The sequence below is a fragment of the Chenopodium album genome, chromosome 5, assembly GCF_948465745.1.
Source record: "Chenopodium album chromosome 5, dcCheAlbu1.1, whole genome shotgun sequence".
Classification (NCBI taxonomy): Eukaryota; Viridiplantae; Streptophyta; class Magnoliopsida; order Caryophyllales; family Amaranthaceae; genus Chenopodium; species Chenopodium album.
The window spans coordinates 51,890,882-51,907,380 of NC_137838.1; positions in this window are offsets into that span (position 1 = coordinate 51,890,882).

Sequence of the window (16,499 nt, forward strand, 5' to 3'; positions counted from 1 at the left end):
AAGAATTAGATTTATTTCACTTGGGGGGAATTTATGGCATCAAAGGGGTAGATCTAGACCTAGACTTCATACATACCGCTTTAGAATTTCGGAATGTTGATACGCATTGTTTCAAAATAGGGTATGATGAGATTAGCCCTTTGCCAGAGGAATTTGGTGCTATCTTAGGCTTCCCTGCAATAGACCTCGTAGTAATCCCTAGAGTAGATGCATACTACTATAAGGATTTTGAGAGTTTCTTTAATTTAAAGGAAAGGGATTTATCAAAAATAGTAGATGGCAATATAGTTAATTTGAAAGAATTCGCACGCCATTATTTTGATAAACCTCTTTCTGAATCTTTACATATATATAGAAGAAGGGCGTTCTTATTTTGCATGCTCAATCAATTTTTTCTTAGTAGTGGTAAAAATAATGAGGGTCAATCAATTATCACCACTGTACTAGAACAGATTGAATCAGGGAGGAATCCAATGCCATTAATAGTTGGAGAGACTATGATTAGTCTAGATGACTTGAAAAGGGACCCAAAAGCGCCTCTTCGCGGTTCTCCAATTTTATTACAGGTAGAAAAATAATATTTTTAATTATAGAAATCAAAAAATATATTTTTGTATTGTAATAATAATTTATTTGCATTGCAATTTTTTACAGATGTGGCTAATGGAGAGGCTAGGATTAATTAGCCCTCCGGATGACATTGAAAAATATACTCCCAATTGCTTCGTGAGAAGGAAGAAGCGGATCCCTAAAATTGGGCGTCATGGGTGGAGAAAAGTATTTGAATCACGTGATTTTGCCATCAAGTGGGTCATCCCATGGTGGAAAATAGAAAGGATGGTTGGTGTTAACAAGCAACCTTTCTGCCGTCTTCCAAACTTGTCTCGTGTAACCTATTATTATCCATGCAGGGTGAAAAGACAATACGGCTTGCTTCAGAATATTCCTTCCGGGGATCTTCGTCCTCCCTATGAGTACCCTGTATCTCAAGAAATAGATAGATTCGATGCTTATTGGAGCGCTAGACCTTTATGGGAAGTGATTAACCAAAAGGTTCCTCCTTCTTTGCCTAATGATGTAAAGAAATGGTTGTTGAAGAAATCTTCCATTGATCAGGGTAGAACCGATGTGAAGAATCGTCTAGGTGACAGGGTGACTCCTGCCAAAGAACGCTTAGGTGCAAGAATTGAATTCAAAACACCTACAATGCCTAGGAAGAAAAATACTACCAAAGACAAAGGAAAAAGGAAAGCTAACACCACAGACAAAAAAGTTTGGGTGGAGAAGAAGCATGGAGTGCTAGCTGAGGGGGAGACCATCTACTCCAAAATTGAATGTAGGTCCTCTAAAGGATGCCTACTAGCTAAAGTAATGGATGAAGAGGAGGAAGCTAAAAAGAATTGAAAAAGAGCTAGAAAGGAAAAGAAAGATTAAAAACATTGCTTAGCTTTAGATTTATTATACTTAGACGGTTATTTTTATTTAAAGTTAATTTATTTTCAGCCTTATTTAAATTCCATCAATAATGTAATTTTATTTTATTAATGAAATTTTAGCTTTCAATTAAATTGTTTACTTTAAATTTATTTTATTAAAGCAATGAAAATCGAAAAAAATTAATTTTCCAGAAGTTCTTCGAGTACGGAAGTCGAAAATTTTCCAAAAAACACCGAAATTTGCCCAGATTTTATTCCCAAATTGGCGCCAGTAATTGGGGTTTGGCGCCAGCTATTGAGGTCTGGCGCCAGGCGCCAATTCCATCGGCTGGCGCTGATGACTTCTGGCTGGCGCCAGGCTCCGTTCTGCGACGCCAATAATTTGCCGATTTTCTGTTGACTTTTTAATTGATTCTGGAATGCGGAGATGTCGAAAAATAAAGTGGCCACACCCGTAAAGGGTTGCCTACGTATCCTTTCCTAAGGAATCAGGCCGAACGTAGCTCTCTTGAGTATCCTACTCAAGTAATTATGGGTAGTATTTCTTAAGTTGGTCGAGATTTGTCATGTTTGAGAATTCATTGTCATCCATATCAGTTAGTTTTGTTGCACCTCCTGACAGGATTGTTTTGACAATGTAGGGGCCCGACCAATTAGGTCTAAATTTTCCCCTTGGATCTAAAACATTTTTCCTTAGTGCTTTTAATACCAAATCCCCTACTTTGATATTTCTTGTCTTGACCTTCTTATTAAAATGCCTAGCCATACGAGTTTGGTAACACTGAGTGTGATGTAGAGCTTCTAGTCATTTTTCGTCGAGTAGAATCAATTCTTCATATCTTGCCCTAGTCCATTCAACTTCATCGAGCTTACTCTCTAGTGCAATGCGTAGAGATGGTATTTCTAGTTCGACAGGTTGTACGGCATCCATTCCATATACTAAGGAAAATGGCGTATTTCCTGTTGATGTACGAATTGACGTGCGATAACCCCACAATGCGAAGTGAAGCTTGTCAGGCCAATCCTTAAAATTTTCTGTCTTTTTCTCGATGATAGTCTTTAGATTTTTATTAGCTGCCTCGACCGCTCCGTTTGCTTGAGGTCTATAAGGGGACGAATGATGATGTTGGATGCCATATTTTTGTAGCAATTCTTCACATTCGGCTTGAAAGTGAGTTCCATTGTCACTTATCATTTCATGTGGGACTCCATATCGACAAATGATATTTCTCTCAATAAAGAGTGCTGCATGTTTCGCGGTGAGTTTAGCGTATGATTGCGCTTCGACCCACTTTGTAAAGTAATCAATTGCTACTAGAATAAATTCGTGGCCTCCTGTTCCTGGGCGAGTGATTTTTCCAATTATGTCAATTCCCCATGTAGAGAATGGCCATGGCGATGTGTAGGTGTAGAGCAAAGATGGAGGGACATGTTGTAAATTGGCATAAATTTGGCACTTAGGGCATCTTTTTACATATTGATGGCATTCCCTATTCATTGTAGTCCAATAATATCCTTCTCGCATTATTTTCTGGACTAACATTTTGCCATTTACATGAGTGCCACAGATTCCTTCGTGAACTATTCTCATTACTCTTTGTGCATCCACTTTTCCTACACATAGGAGGGCTCGACCTTTAGGTACCCTTTTATGTAGCTCGTTGTCTATGAGTACATATTGAGAAGCCAAAAGTCTTAAGGCTCGCTTTTCTCTTTTGTCAGCATGAGGAGGGTATTCTCCATTGGTGACATAGTTGAGTATGTCTGTGTACCACGGTTCTTCTTCTTCTTCTTCTTCGCCTTGGACTAAGTCGTCGTCTTCTGTAGCCTGGATATATGCTGGTTTGTGCCTTTTTTCGATAGTTAGAGGCATTTTCTCGATTTCAGTGGGAATCCTAACCATTGAGGCTAATCTTGCCAAGGCATCAGCAAATTGGTTTTCTTCTCTAGGTAGATATGTGTATTCTACCTTCTCTAACTGATCGGTAAGAGTTTCCAGATAGGTTTGGTAAGGGGCTAGGCTTTTGCTCCTTACTTTCCACCTTTTAGATATCTGATTGATGATCAAAAAAGAGTCTCCGAATATCCTTAACTTCTTTACTCCCAATGCCAAGGCTGTTTCAAGGCCTACCACGCATGCTTCATATTCAGCAGCTTTGTTGGTAACGTCGAAATCAAGCTTTATTGAGATTGGCACGTGCTCTTCCTTAGGTAATACTAGTAGCACTCCGACGCCACATCCCTTTTGGTTTGAGGCTCTGTCGAAATACAAGGTCCAAGTATCATCTTCAGTGACCATTAAGTCTTCATCTGGAAATTCATTGTCCTGTATTGGTGTCGAGTCTTCTATTGGAAAATCTGCTAGAAAGTCTGACACCACGGATCCTTTAATAGCTTTTTGAGGCATAAACCGTACATCAAAATGGGCTAGATTGACTATCCATCTTGAAATATGTCCATTTAGTGTAGATTTCTCGAACAGATACTTGAGTGGATCTAATTGGGAGACTACGAAAACGGTATGCACCAACATGTAATGTCTTAACTTAGTTGTGGCCCACACCAAGGCGAGGCATAATTTCTCGAGCGGTGTATAGCGTGTTTCGTATTCGAGCATCTTTTTACTTAGGTAATAAATTGCGTTCTCTTTGCCTTCTACCTCTTGTGCTAGCATGGCTCCCATTGTCTCTTTGGTAACCGTCAAATATAACCTAAGAGGTATTCCGGGGAGCGCTGGCGCTAATACGGGAGGATTTGCGAGATAGGCTTTGATCTTGTCAAAGGCTTTTTGACACTCGTCATCCCATATTACTGGTACATTCTTCTTGAGCTTCTTGAAGATTGGTTCACATATCGTTGTTAGTTTTGATATGAACCTACTTATGTATTGCAACCGGCCAATAAATCCTCGAATCTGCTTCTCAGTCTTGGCCGGTGGCATCGACATGATTTCTTTAATCTTGGTTGGATCTACCTCTATTCCTCTAGAGCTTATGACGTATCCCAAGAGCTTGCCTGAGGTGACTCCAAAAGCACATTTCGATGGATTCAACCTCATGTTATATTTTCTTAGCCTTTCGAAAAATTTCCTTAAGGCTACTTGATGGCCTGGACGGTCCTTTGATTTCACAATCATGTCGTCGACATATACCTCGACTTCTTTGTACATCATGTCGTTAAGTAAGGCAGTTGCTGCACGTTCGTAAGTAGCACCCGCGTTTTTCAACCCAAATGGCATTACCGTGTAGCAGTAAGTGCCCCATGGTGTTATAAAGGTTGTTTTCTCCATGTCTTCTTCTACCATGAGAATCTGATTGTACCCTGCGTATCCATCCATGAATGAGAGAAGCGCATGATTTTCCGTGTTGTCTACCTGAATATCGATGTGTGGCAAAGGGAAGTCGTCCTTTGGACTTGCCTTATTTAGATCTCGATAGTCGACACACATCCTTACCCTTCCGTCTTTCTTTGGAACTGGGACGACGTTGGCGACCCATTCGGAGTATTTGGATACCTTGATGAAACCAGCAGTTATTTGTTTTTTAACTTCTTCTTTTATTTTAAGTGCTAAGTCGGGTTTCATTCGGCGCAACTTTTGTTTTGCGGGTTTCATTCCTGGAATTAGTGGTATAGTGTGTTGAGCTATTTCTCTATTAATGCCTGGCATATCTTCATATGACCAAGCAAATACATCGATAAATTCTTTAAGTAAGTTAATTAAATCGGTTCTTTCTTGTTTATTTAATGTTAGTCCGATTTTAACTTCTCTTTTATGAATTGAATCATTTGAAATGTCAACTGTTTCAGTTTCTTCAATTACCAGTGTTTTCTTTTCGAGTGTTTCCATTGCTTTAATAATTTCTTTGTCTTTTTCATCGTTAGCTAAGCAATGCTCGTCATCTTGGGTTAGGGAAGAACACAAGAAGTAAGGAGAATGAGAAATATTATTATACTCTGAGATCATTACATCAAAGAGTGATATGTCCTCAGGGACTGGATCACTAACTATCCTAGGAGAAGAAATAGGAGGGGGAGGTGTTACTACTAAAGACTTATAAGACTCGAAAGGGAAAGACTCTGACTCAGACGACTCTTCGAACATCGGTCCTTGCCCTGTTGTGATTGATATCTTCCTTCCGCTTGGAGTAGTCACTTTGATAGTCTTGCGCCACCCTTGTAGTGATCCTTTGGCTGGAGTAATTAGCTTCGAGGGGTCGAAGCTTTCACTTTGTAGGATTTTTTGAATGAGCGAGGAGTTATCTTCTTCGTAAGTTGGCTCATTCTTTTCTCGCCCAAACAATAATCCCATGACGTTAAAGTCAAAGCATGGGGGTGCTTTCTCTTTGTGGACGGGAGTTGGGACTTCATCAGTGAAGTAGCAATCCAAGAAAATCTCGAATCCTGGTTGTTGTATGTCGTTTACAACAAATGGCTCAGGAAATTCATGGCATGGATAGTCCTCTCCTTCTTTTATGAACTGCCCATTAAGCGTAAGAGGGTACTGATCCATTGGAATTGCTTTCTTTTGAATGCGAGCGTCCCTACGCGCCTTCAACTTATCTTGGGATCGCTTGAGATCTTTCCAACTCGGTTCGAAACCAAGTCCGAAAGTATCTAGCTTAGGAAGGCCAGGTGACTCCAGCGATTTCGCTATCCCTTTTTTCTTTCCTAGGGTCATCCCAGGGAAGTGTCCTTGTTTCTTCAGCATGGTGTTGACAATCATGTTGGAATGGGGGTCATGGCAAAGAGATGTCCTTTCATCCTCCTGGATTAAGGAGATTTCTTCGTCTCAACTTTTGTCTTCTTAAAATGTTTGGTCTTCATCATCTTCATCATCTCCGGAGGTATGGGAACTTGTTGTATGGTGGGCATAGGTTGCGCTGAAATGGGAGGTTGCATTCTCCCAGATCTTGTGAGGACATCTATTGATGAATCTTCTTCAGCCCAAATGTCATCTGTGGTGTATGATACAGAAGGTGAAGGTCCTACTATATCCTTTAGGTAGACGTCTTCTTCATCACTGTCCCAAACTCCATTAACGGTTATATCCTCTTCTTGCTGAACTTGGACTAATTTCTTTTCATCAATCATTTTCTGTACCAAATCCTTGAACTTGAAACAGTTTTCTATAGTGTTCCCCTCTGATTGCTGGTACTGATAGTAATATCTATCTGTCCTTTTTAACGACTCAAATGGTCTCGGTTCGAGAGGTTTGACCTCGCCACTCTCGGAGAGCATTTCGAACATTTGCATATATGGGATCCCAATTGGAATGTAGATTCTATTGCTCTTCTTGGGTTTTTCAGTGACTTGTAAGGGAAAATACTTTGCCTCATAATTCGTTCTCACTAGTGTGAATTCTCTTTTAGGTTCTTCCTTTGGACATGGAAGCTCATCATATTTCTTATGGAGTTCGTTCATAGCCTTAAGAGCTTCACGTAGTAGTTGTGATGCCTCCTTCATAGACAGTGTGAGCAATTGTATGTCTTCTTTATTTGCCGGTTCTGGAAGGCTATCTTTGACATCGAAAAAGATCTCCTCTTCTTTTTCTATGGCATTGATTTCTTCGACAGGTTTAATGAGAGATGAGGGGTCAACTTCGTTTTCTTCATCGGAGATAACCAGAGTATGAGCTAGAGGTGCACTGTCGATGCTTTGCTTCTTACTGGCAGGGGGCAACGACAGTTTGTTATTGTCAATTAGGTCTTGGATAGCTTCCAACAGCTCTCAGTAGAATGACCCCTACCTTGGTGATACTTGCAGTGTGCATTGGGGTTCCAGTTAACCGACCTCTTCTCAACTAGTGGATCCCCAAATGGTCCAATGGGAGTTATAAGACCTTTTGCATTTAATCGATCAAATGCGGTGTCATAACTCATGCCAATAGGAGTGAAGTTCCTCCTAAATGGTTTCTTCTGTCCTTGGTTGTTCATGGCGAGAACTTCTCCTAAATTAAAGGTGCTAACATTATTTGAGTAGGCGGTTTTAGAAGAAGAAGGATTGTCGTTCTTCTTTCCTTTCCAGCCACTGTTGGAGTTATTGTTGGCAGCTTTTGACTTAGCCAAGTCATTATCAATATTGATCCCAATGTCATAAACAGCCTTAAAGGTATGGAGGTTATTTTGATATTTAAGATGCTTAGAATATTTTTCTTGGAGATTCTTGATAAACTGTCTCACAGACTCTTTTTCGCTTGGTACCTCAATCATTTTAGCTGAGGTTTCACTCCACTTGTTGAAGAAAGAGGTGAAGCCTTCATTCTCTTTCTGTTTGAGGATTTCAAGTTCTATATGGTCAGTCTCGACTTGAATGTTGGACTTGTACCTATCGACGAAAGCGTTTGCTATAGACTCCCAGGTAGAGGTCTTTTCTTTTTCGAGAGAAAAGAACCATTGTTGGAAAACGGTCTCGAGAGATAGTGAGAAAAAAGAAGGGAAGACCTTCTTATCAATACCCTTGATACTCATTATTGTTTCGAATGCTCTTAAATGGAAGTAAGGGTTGTCAATTGCTCTAAATTTTGGGATGTCCTTGGCGTTGAACTTCTGCGGAAGAAGATCTTTGTCCACCGAGACCCCTTGTGATGTAAGCTCTTGAAACTTGTAGTCACTGGAAAACTTGCTTAGGCTCTCTTGCATGAGGTCCATTTGTTGTTGTTTCACGGGATCGTCGATCCTAAGTGCCAGAAGCTTCAGTGTCTCGGTCACAGTAGCCTGTTGGTTCTTAAGATCATTGACTTTTTCTTGAGTTGCCATTATAACCCTTGCTTTCCTCTTGCGAGCTATAGGTTTGTCAAAAAGTTGGACTTGTATGAAGAGGTTATCTTTGATTAATCGTCCTTCCTTTCTTGACCACGCGCTGTAAATTAAACCATTTTGCGTTTTAATTACTTGACTCGAATCAACTTAACTTTATGGTTTATTTTAAGAAAAAAGGGGTGCATATTTTTGGCAAAAATAACGTACATATTTTTAGGAACTAAGTATTATTATTTTTATATTGGAGGATTAATATCCGACTTACCCCCCTATAAAAAATGACGGAAAAAACGCGCACACAAGATTCTCTTAATCATGGTCAAAGCATGTGTATTGGTGTGTGCACCGAGTGTAAGTGACATGCTTGGACTCTTGTGTAAGACCATGGGACTTAGTGCCTAAACTCGATCACTGATTCAATTAAACATTATTGACAGCAAAATTAACCGAATTAAACAGAAAACTGATTAATTACACCTTAGGTGATGACTCGACAAATAATCCGAACTGTCGGACAAGTGACAGGACTGGCGTCACACTATGGAGGTTGGCGCCAGACAACATAGCTGTCGTCAGGCGCTACACACCATAGCGTGGCGCTACAGCTCAGACCTTGGCGCCCATAGTGGAGCTTCGGTCTGGGACTGTTTTCGGTATTATTAGTCAATTGGGGTTAGCCTAAAGTCGTACTAGGTCAGTTCCGATTGAAAAAATAGACTTTATTGACTCGAATTAAATAATTAATTAATTAATTAGGCGAAGTTGTTTAAGTCATTAATTTATTTAATCTCAACACAAGTCAACAAACGGTTAAGAGAAACATAGAATATATATGCACAACAAATAACGCACAATTAGTCAAGTAGGCACAATATGATGCAATGAGTTTGCAACCTAACCATGGCTCTAGTTCTCTAAAGTTCGGGATATGGCTTAGTCAAAGAGGGTCCATGGTTAATTGTCCGGATGCACCGCGCGGAAGCCTAACCGTGAAGGGTTGGCGCGAGTGGATGGGACACCGCAAGCTTTAGAAAAAAAAAACTCGCTTCCATGGTTTGGTGAATTCAACATCTCGGATGTACCCTTTGTTGCACGGAGCGTTCAATCGGGTAGATGGAGCATGAATTCCCAGAGGGTTATGTCCATATGTAGAACACATATGGGTTTCAGAAAAGTGAGAAAAAATTCAATCAGGAAGTAGGATCGAGCAAACAATACGAAAAACTGGTCGAAATTAGAACGCATATTTCTGGCTCGGTATTGGGGGAAATTGGCGCCAGCAATCAGAGACTGGCGCCAATACTGGCGTCTGGCGCTACGGCTAAAAGTGTGGCGCCAAGCTCTGGCCCCTGACGCTACTTCCCACATGCCTCGGCAGCTTTCTGTGCTCGATAAAATCTTCCAGTTTCACGCGGTGTTATTTCAGTCCTAGTTAAGAAAGACATTCCTCAAATTTCCTACGTGTAAAATCCTATGTTTTTTACTCATTACGGATGGTCTTTCCAATGAGATCCTTTTTATGCATATGACACTAATGTTAATCAAAATTACGCACATGAAATACTTAGAACTTTTCGAGTCTCATCCACTCATTCTAAATCATTGCCGAAACAAATTTAGGAATTAAAATAGAAATCCTCCCCAGTGGAGTCGCCAAAAACTGTAGGGAATATTTTCAAGCCTTTAAAATCCCACTAGCTTGAACCCCACTGTGATCATACACTAAAGTACGGTGGCGTCCAAAAGGGAAGAAGATAGAGCAAAAGAGTCGCCAACAAGTTTTTTAGGAACTTGTAAATCGTTCACGAGGTGAAGGTTACACCCCTTAACGATCCAAGAGATCGTCAACTCCATAAGGTCATGAACCAAATAAGGGTTCGGGGATGAAGGTACAAATCCAACCTAAAAGATATTGAACCTGCCCTAATAATAGGCCTCTACTTTATTCTGATCGTATTCATGTGCGCTTTCTGATTAACATGCAATCAATAGGATTAACCCTAAACCTGTTCAATCTATGTTGGTTGAATTTAATGCACAAATAAACCTATTATTGGCGATCACTTGAATTATAATCACATTAACCCTAACAAGATTATCAATTATCTTATTAAGCGTGATTACAAGTACCAATTCCCTTTAAACATGCATAAAAGGCATGATCAAGCAATAACAATAAATAATCAAGCAACATAGTAATAATAATCATAAAATAATAATCATGAATAATGACGAATATCATAATCATAGCAATCATAATTAATAATAATCATAATTATCACAATTATAACAATATTCATGTTAAAGCATAATAAAAGTAAGATCTTAGGCATGATACTAACAAGATTAATAACAAACCCTAGCATGTCACTAAGCAATAAAAATCAAATATTTAGCCCTAACATGATACTAACAATCATAAATATTAGGAAGAACGTAAGAAGCATAGCAGGAATCATATTAAACATTAAAAGTACCCTAAACATGATACTAGGAACATAATAACAATATAAACATGATTATAACATCATAATATCAATTAATCAATTAAAGTACTTACTTTGATGCCTCGTACCTCTTTCTAATAACAAAATACACACGTTAGTAACTTCAAGGAAAATAATAATCAAACAATTAAATTAAATAATTGAAATAGAGATTTGGGACCAAAGCCTCAGAAATTAAAACCTTTCACGTCTAGGGCGAAGGCAACTTCGAATATGGCTAGGTGTTTCTTGAACTTGTGAATGCGGAATTTTGTATGAGAACACAAAGTTTTGGGAAAGATGAAAGAGATGAACGATCAAAAGATTTAAAGAATGCTAATGCATGAATGATTTAACTTGCGAATGAAAACTGATTGTTTATGAATGTAGATGATTGAAAACGGAGTTTTTAATACGATATTTATAGAGAAAATCAGCCAAAAAAGATAATTTAACAAAACAGAATCCGACGCTCAGGAAACAGAGCTGGCGCCAACCCTGGCTAGCTGGCGCCAGGCACCAGCCTTAGCGCCAGGCGCCAATGGCTAGCGCTAGGCGCCAGGCCTGGTTCCAGGCGCCAAGGCCTGGGGTTGGACGCCAAGTTTGATTTCGACGTGTTTTCGAAAATATGATGAATTTACCGTAATGAAGGATAAAATAATATAATTTCTTCGAAAATGCTATTTGATTTTGATTAAAACTCTGAAAAGTCAACTTATCAATGCTAATTGAATTAGGAATGAAAAGAACCTTCTAGAAGAATCTAGAAGACTAAAACCATTCCTAATTGCATTAGGAATGATAAATCATATTAGGCCCTCCCCAAGATCATTGGGCCGCACATAAAGCTCAAATCGGGCCCAGTTTAGTAAATTGGCCATAACTTCCTCAATATTCATCGGAATTGGGCTTATAATATATCGTTGGAAAGGTCTTTGCAAGCCCCATCCAACTACACCATTATTGGACCCATATCATGGACCAACCAAACTGGATTGGCTGTTTTCTTAAAATAAAGTTTTCAAAAATAGAGAGAAGAGAAAAGAAATAAAAACTTTCCGCAACACTAGACTTTTCCACACTTTCGTTTCATTCGATTATGATTCGACGTGAAAGGTACTCATCACTGGGTTTGGTTTTGGGGAGACACAAATGGGTGTCCACACTAGGACATTCAGCCGGTCTCCCGGAACGGCTGAATCTAGAACAGAGGTTGCCTTTTCTGGACTGTCTGAACTGCTGTGCTCATTCCCGAATTCCTCCATCTCTATGTCTGTGCAGGACACAATGGCTAGAGTTAAACAAATGTCTACTAATCCTAGAAGCCGGCGCGCTATGGAAGTGCCCGCCGATGAGGTTGTTTCTGATGGGGAACAAGAGGAATTAGAGGAGAGAAGTAGTTCCGATGATGAGGCTCCCACTTCCTCCGGCAACTCAAGCATGAGGGAGGTAGACGGCGAAGAGGCAGCCTCCTCTCATGGCTCAGGAGAGAAGGCAGGCGGCAACGATGTCACTGAAAGATCGGGGGAAGAAGCATCTAGTTCCGACCAGGACAATTTTGCGGCTGACTACCAGCAGCCGGCTAAAGCTTCAGCTAACCCTGACCCGAAGAAGATAAGAATGCTACCGGGTGATATAGCCTTGCTGAAGAGCGTATTCAGGGCCTTCAAAGAGAAACACCCCTTTGGAAAGGAGTGGGAAATTATTGTCTCGCCTGGGGATGCGGTCATGGCATGGGAGGACAATATTGAAAATGCAGACAACTACTTTGTCTACTATGAGGCGGTAATAGATGTCGGCCTCCGGTTCCCCCTCCATACTGGGATTAGGAAAATCCTCAAGGGGTATGACCTGGGTGTCTGGCAGCTCACCCCAAACTCGTGGGTGAATATTCTGAGTTACATTGCCGCCTACGAGCTCCAAAATATAGCCCCCAGCTTTTCCGCCTTCGCTCATATGCACTATCTGAGCAAGGCCCCAGGCGGTCATGGGGCGAGGTATACTCTTACCACTTTGCCCTAACATCTAATGACCTAGGACAAGGTGTCCAAATGGTCCAGGTGGAAGGAGAAGTTTTATTTGATCTCCTCCCCCACACTGAGACACAGCAGGACGCTGCGCCGGTACAATAAAGAACCGCTCTCTTGGGAAGGAAATGTCCTCTCCCGGCACTCTCTTCTGGAACTCGGGAACAAATCATGGACCCGGGTTTCTTCGAGACCACAACTGAGCCCGTGGGGGATGGGACTCATATTATTGTGCCAAAGAACTAGATCCCTCATCCGTACTTCTTCAAGGATGAAAGATTCTCGTTCGCCTGCGGGTTGGGCACCGTGTTTCCCAAGGGTATATCCACTTTGCATCCGGACATTCTTTTGTTTTTTCTTTTTTACTTCATCTTTTTATTGTTTTGACTAACTTTCTTTTTACCTCTTGCAGCCGACGCCTTGAAGATGGTAGATCCGGAGAAGACCCCGGCTAAATCTGCTGCTGCGCAAAGAAAGTGCACTCTCCAAGAGAGCAGCGGTTTAGGCCAAAGAGGCTAAGAAAGGCAGGGTATGACCGCCTGACCTGTCTTGTTTTCCTTAAATTTCTTCTAAGTGCTTTTGCCGGCTAGTAACTTTTGATACTTTATTTCAGGATGCCAGCAAACGCGTTCCATGCTCCATCTCCAAGCTTTTCAAAAAGACAAGGAGAGGAGCTGGATAAAACACCAGCTGCCAAGGCCGCAAGGAAGAATCCTTCCCAGTCAACTTCCTCTGCCAATCCGGATCGTCCTACGACCGGTGGCAAGTCACCATCTGTCATGAATGTTCTGAGTGAAAGCTCAAAACATTCGGGGAATAAAGCGTCGGATTCCTCCACGGCATCGAAGGGTGACTAGCCACCCAATGTTACAGCCAGTGCGGCAACGACTTGGGAGGATGATGCCTCAAAGCCCCATCCTCAAACCCAAGGTAAGAATAACATTGAACTTGCTTGGTCGTTTGACATTATGCGAGTCAAGACTAAGGTTGACCCTTCGGGAGGTTCAGTCAGCAGCCGACAACGAATGAATGCCAACTACGCTCCATCCCTCTCACCAAGTACTTCTTGAGGTGCAGATCTTACATCCGACGAGCCGGATCTTCCTGGGTTTGCTAAACGGATGGTAAGGACCCTCACCCGGTCTGAGGTAAACTGTTTTCCGACTCAATTCTGATATCTTTTCTTTCGTTTTTTATTGAGTATTTCATATTCCGGTTGTCCCTTTCTAGGTTATGCTGAGGGTGGATAGGCTCCGGAGCCCTTTTAGGCGGAAGCAATAAGAGGTAAATGATGCCAAACGAAGGGCCACTCAAAACCTCAACTCTGCTGAATATGCTAATTATATGTCTGAATTAAAGATTAAAGCAGTAGAGTTGCAACAGGAGGAGCTGATCCAGAACCTGACGGCTGCTAACGATGAGGCCAACAACGGGGCTAATGACCTTGAGCAAAAACTGAAGGATACTCAATCTAATCTCAAGGCAATAGAGGACGTTGCCCGGCTAGGGGTGGAGCTGGTCAACCTGCGGAACCTGCAGCATGATGAAATTTCGAAGGAGCAAAAACTTCTAGTGGAGGATAATGAGCGGGACAATGAGGCCCGCCTAAAGATAGCCTTGGGGCTCCTCTATCCAGACATTGACTATGAAGTCTACAAGCTTCAGTATGATTACACCACTGCGGTTTATGATGCCCAAGTTTTGAGAGCGGCAGCTCTGCCTCGGTTCAAAGACTAGGCTGCTGAGCTGGGATATAAAGTCTCTAATAATGAAGAGGAGTCAGAGGAGGGCTAACAAAACCAAGACATCCAGCCTCAGGCGGCTGAAAATCAATCATGATCCCTCCCTACCAGTCTGGACCAGCCGGATCAGCAGCTTCCCCCTCAGCCTTGAATCAGCCTCCCCAAATTCTGCGGTAGTATGCCATTTACTTTCTTTTCCGGCTTGTAAGCGGAGTATGTTGTATTTTTACAAACTATGTGAAATGAATGGTGTTCTTCGAACAAGTGTACTATTCCGTTAGTGGGTTCAGAATTATTAGGAAGCTAATATATTTAGTAAGGTCAAGTGATCAGAATGTCTAGGTGGAGGCCGCTTCCGATCAGTAATATTAATGCATAATTAATATTACAGCTTAATCTTGACTGAACCCTTCGGGTCACACCCTTAGCAGTAAACGAACCAACTCGACGATTTAATTTGGAAGAAATTAATTCGTCGCCCGAGTATTAAATATTTAGACGTCGGAAATTCAAGCTTAGAGCATCAAAACCGAGCGTCAGAAGTCGAGTCAAAAATAGTAAATGACGAGACGCGCAAATAATAATAAATCGACAATATTTTCCAAAATACCCCTAGCATCGGAATGCCTTGAGCATCCGAGTGCTATGGGCATAATTTGTTAAGCAATGGTGGCTAGCATGCGCTCCAAGCCAAGCCTAGGCTGGCTGGGGCATGCTAGCGCACCAACGCTAGGCAACCGCGGCCGCAAGTGCAAGCAGCAACCCGCACAAGGTGTGCTTGGCTTATTGTCCGCAAGCAGCAGCAGCCCGCACGAGCGTGCGCGGCTTGCTAGCTGCGAGCAGCAGCAGCTCGCATCACCTTGGTGCGGGTGGTGGGCCGTGTGCAATAGGGGAAGCAAATAAAGGGATGGGAAAAGGTGAGGGACATGTGTCACAAGGAGAGAATGGAGTGGGGAGCAAGTATGGTCCCCTACTCTCCAAGTGGTCCTCATTTCCCTTTACATATAATAGTGACACTTGTAGATTAATTATTAGTTTGTTTATTTATTTTAATTTAGCTTTAAAATAAATTGTGGAATTTCATGACTCCCACATTGATGGGATAGAAATTCCCACTCTCCCTCTTTCCTATAAATACCCATATTGGGTTTTTGGGAAGAGTGCTTGAGTAGGAGTTCAATAGAGCATTGCATTAGCAAAAAATCTTAAACTCACATAATACTTGGGTTTTGATCAGACCTCGCTAACCTTAAGGTAACGGACCTAAAAGTCGCTAGTAGTTTTTGCGGGTGGACTTTCGTTTGAGGCTCCCGTATTTTCGGAGCTTAAAGCTTTTGAGTAAGAATAAGACTTTGAGGGCGAAGCTTGCGTCAAAGGTACATTCCGATTTTATTCTTTTATGTTTATTTGTTATTCTTTATAGTTTTATTAATTGCGAGTGGTTCTTTGGATCAGGGTTGTTTCCGCGGTAAGTTGGACTTACCAAACCCCAAAAGCGGTATCGGAGCCACGCTCGTTTATTTTTAAGATCATAATATTTTTTCAAGGTGTTTTTTATGGGTTAATTTTCTGGTCTTGGAGTGCTAATTAGATTAGTAGCTCGTTTTAATTATTTTAACCACGTATTTAAGCTATCATCAGCCCCGAACTTAGATTTCGACCCAAAAATAGTGAATTTTGGGTGGAAAATGTGTTCTAAAAATGGATTTATTCTTTCAGGGAACGGTTTTTAGCCAAAAAACGGCCAGAAATGCACTTTTCGAGGGTTTTTTCGTTTTTACGAAAAATTTTAAGTCTTTCTAACCTTGAAAATTAATTGCATATTTATGGTGGTTATGTAATTGGTTCAATACATATTTTATATGCAATTTTAAAACTCTTTAGGCATGATTACTTGATAGTAATTTGTGCTTGAAAGCTTGGTTTTATTTTTCACATAATTGCAAACTAATTGCATTAAGTGTGAAATTGTTGTTCTTTGAGGCTTCCATGTATTAAAGATTCAATCTTTAATTATGTTAAGTGATTGAAACTTTATGTTACTAAATTC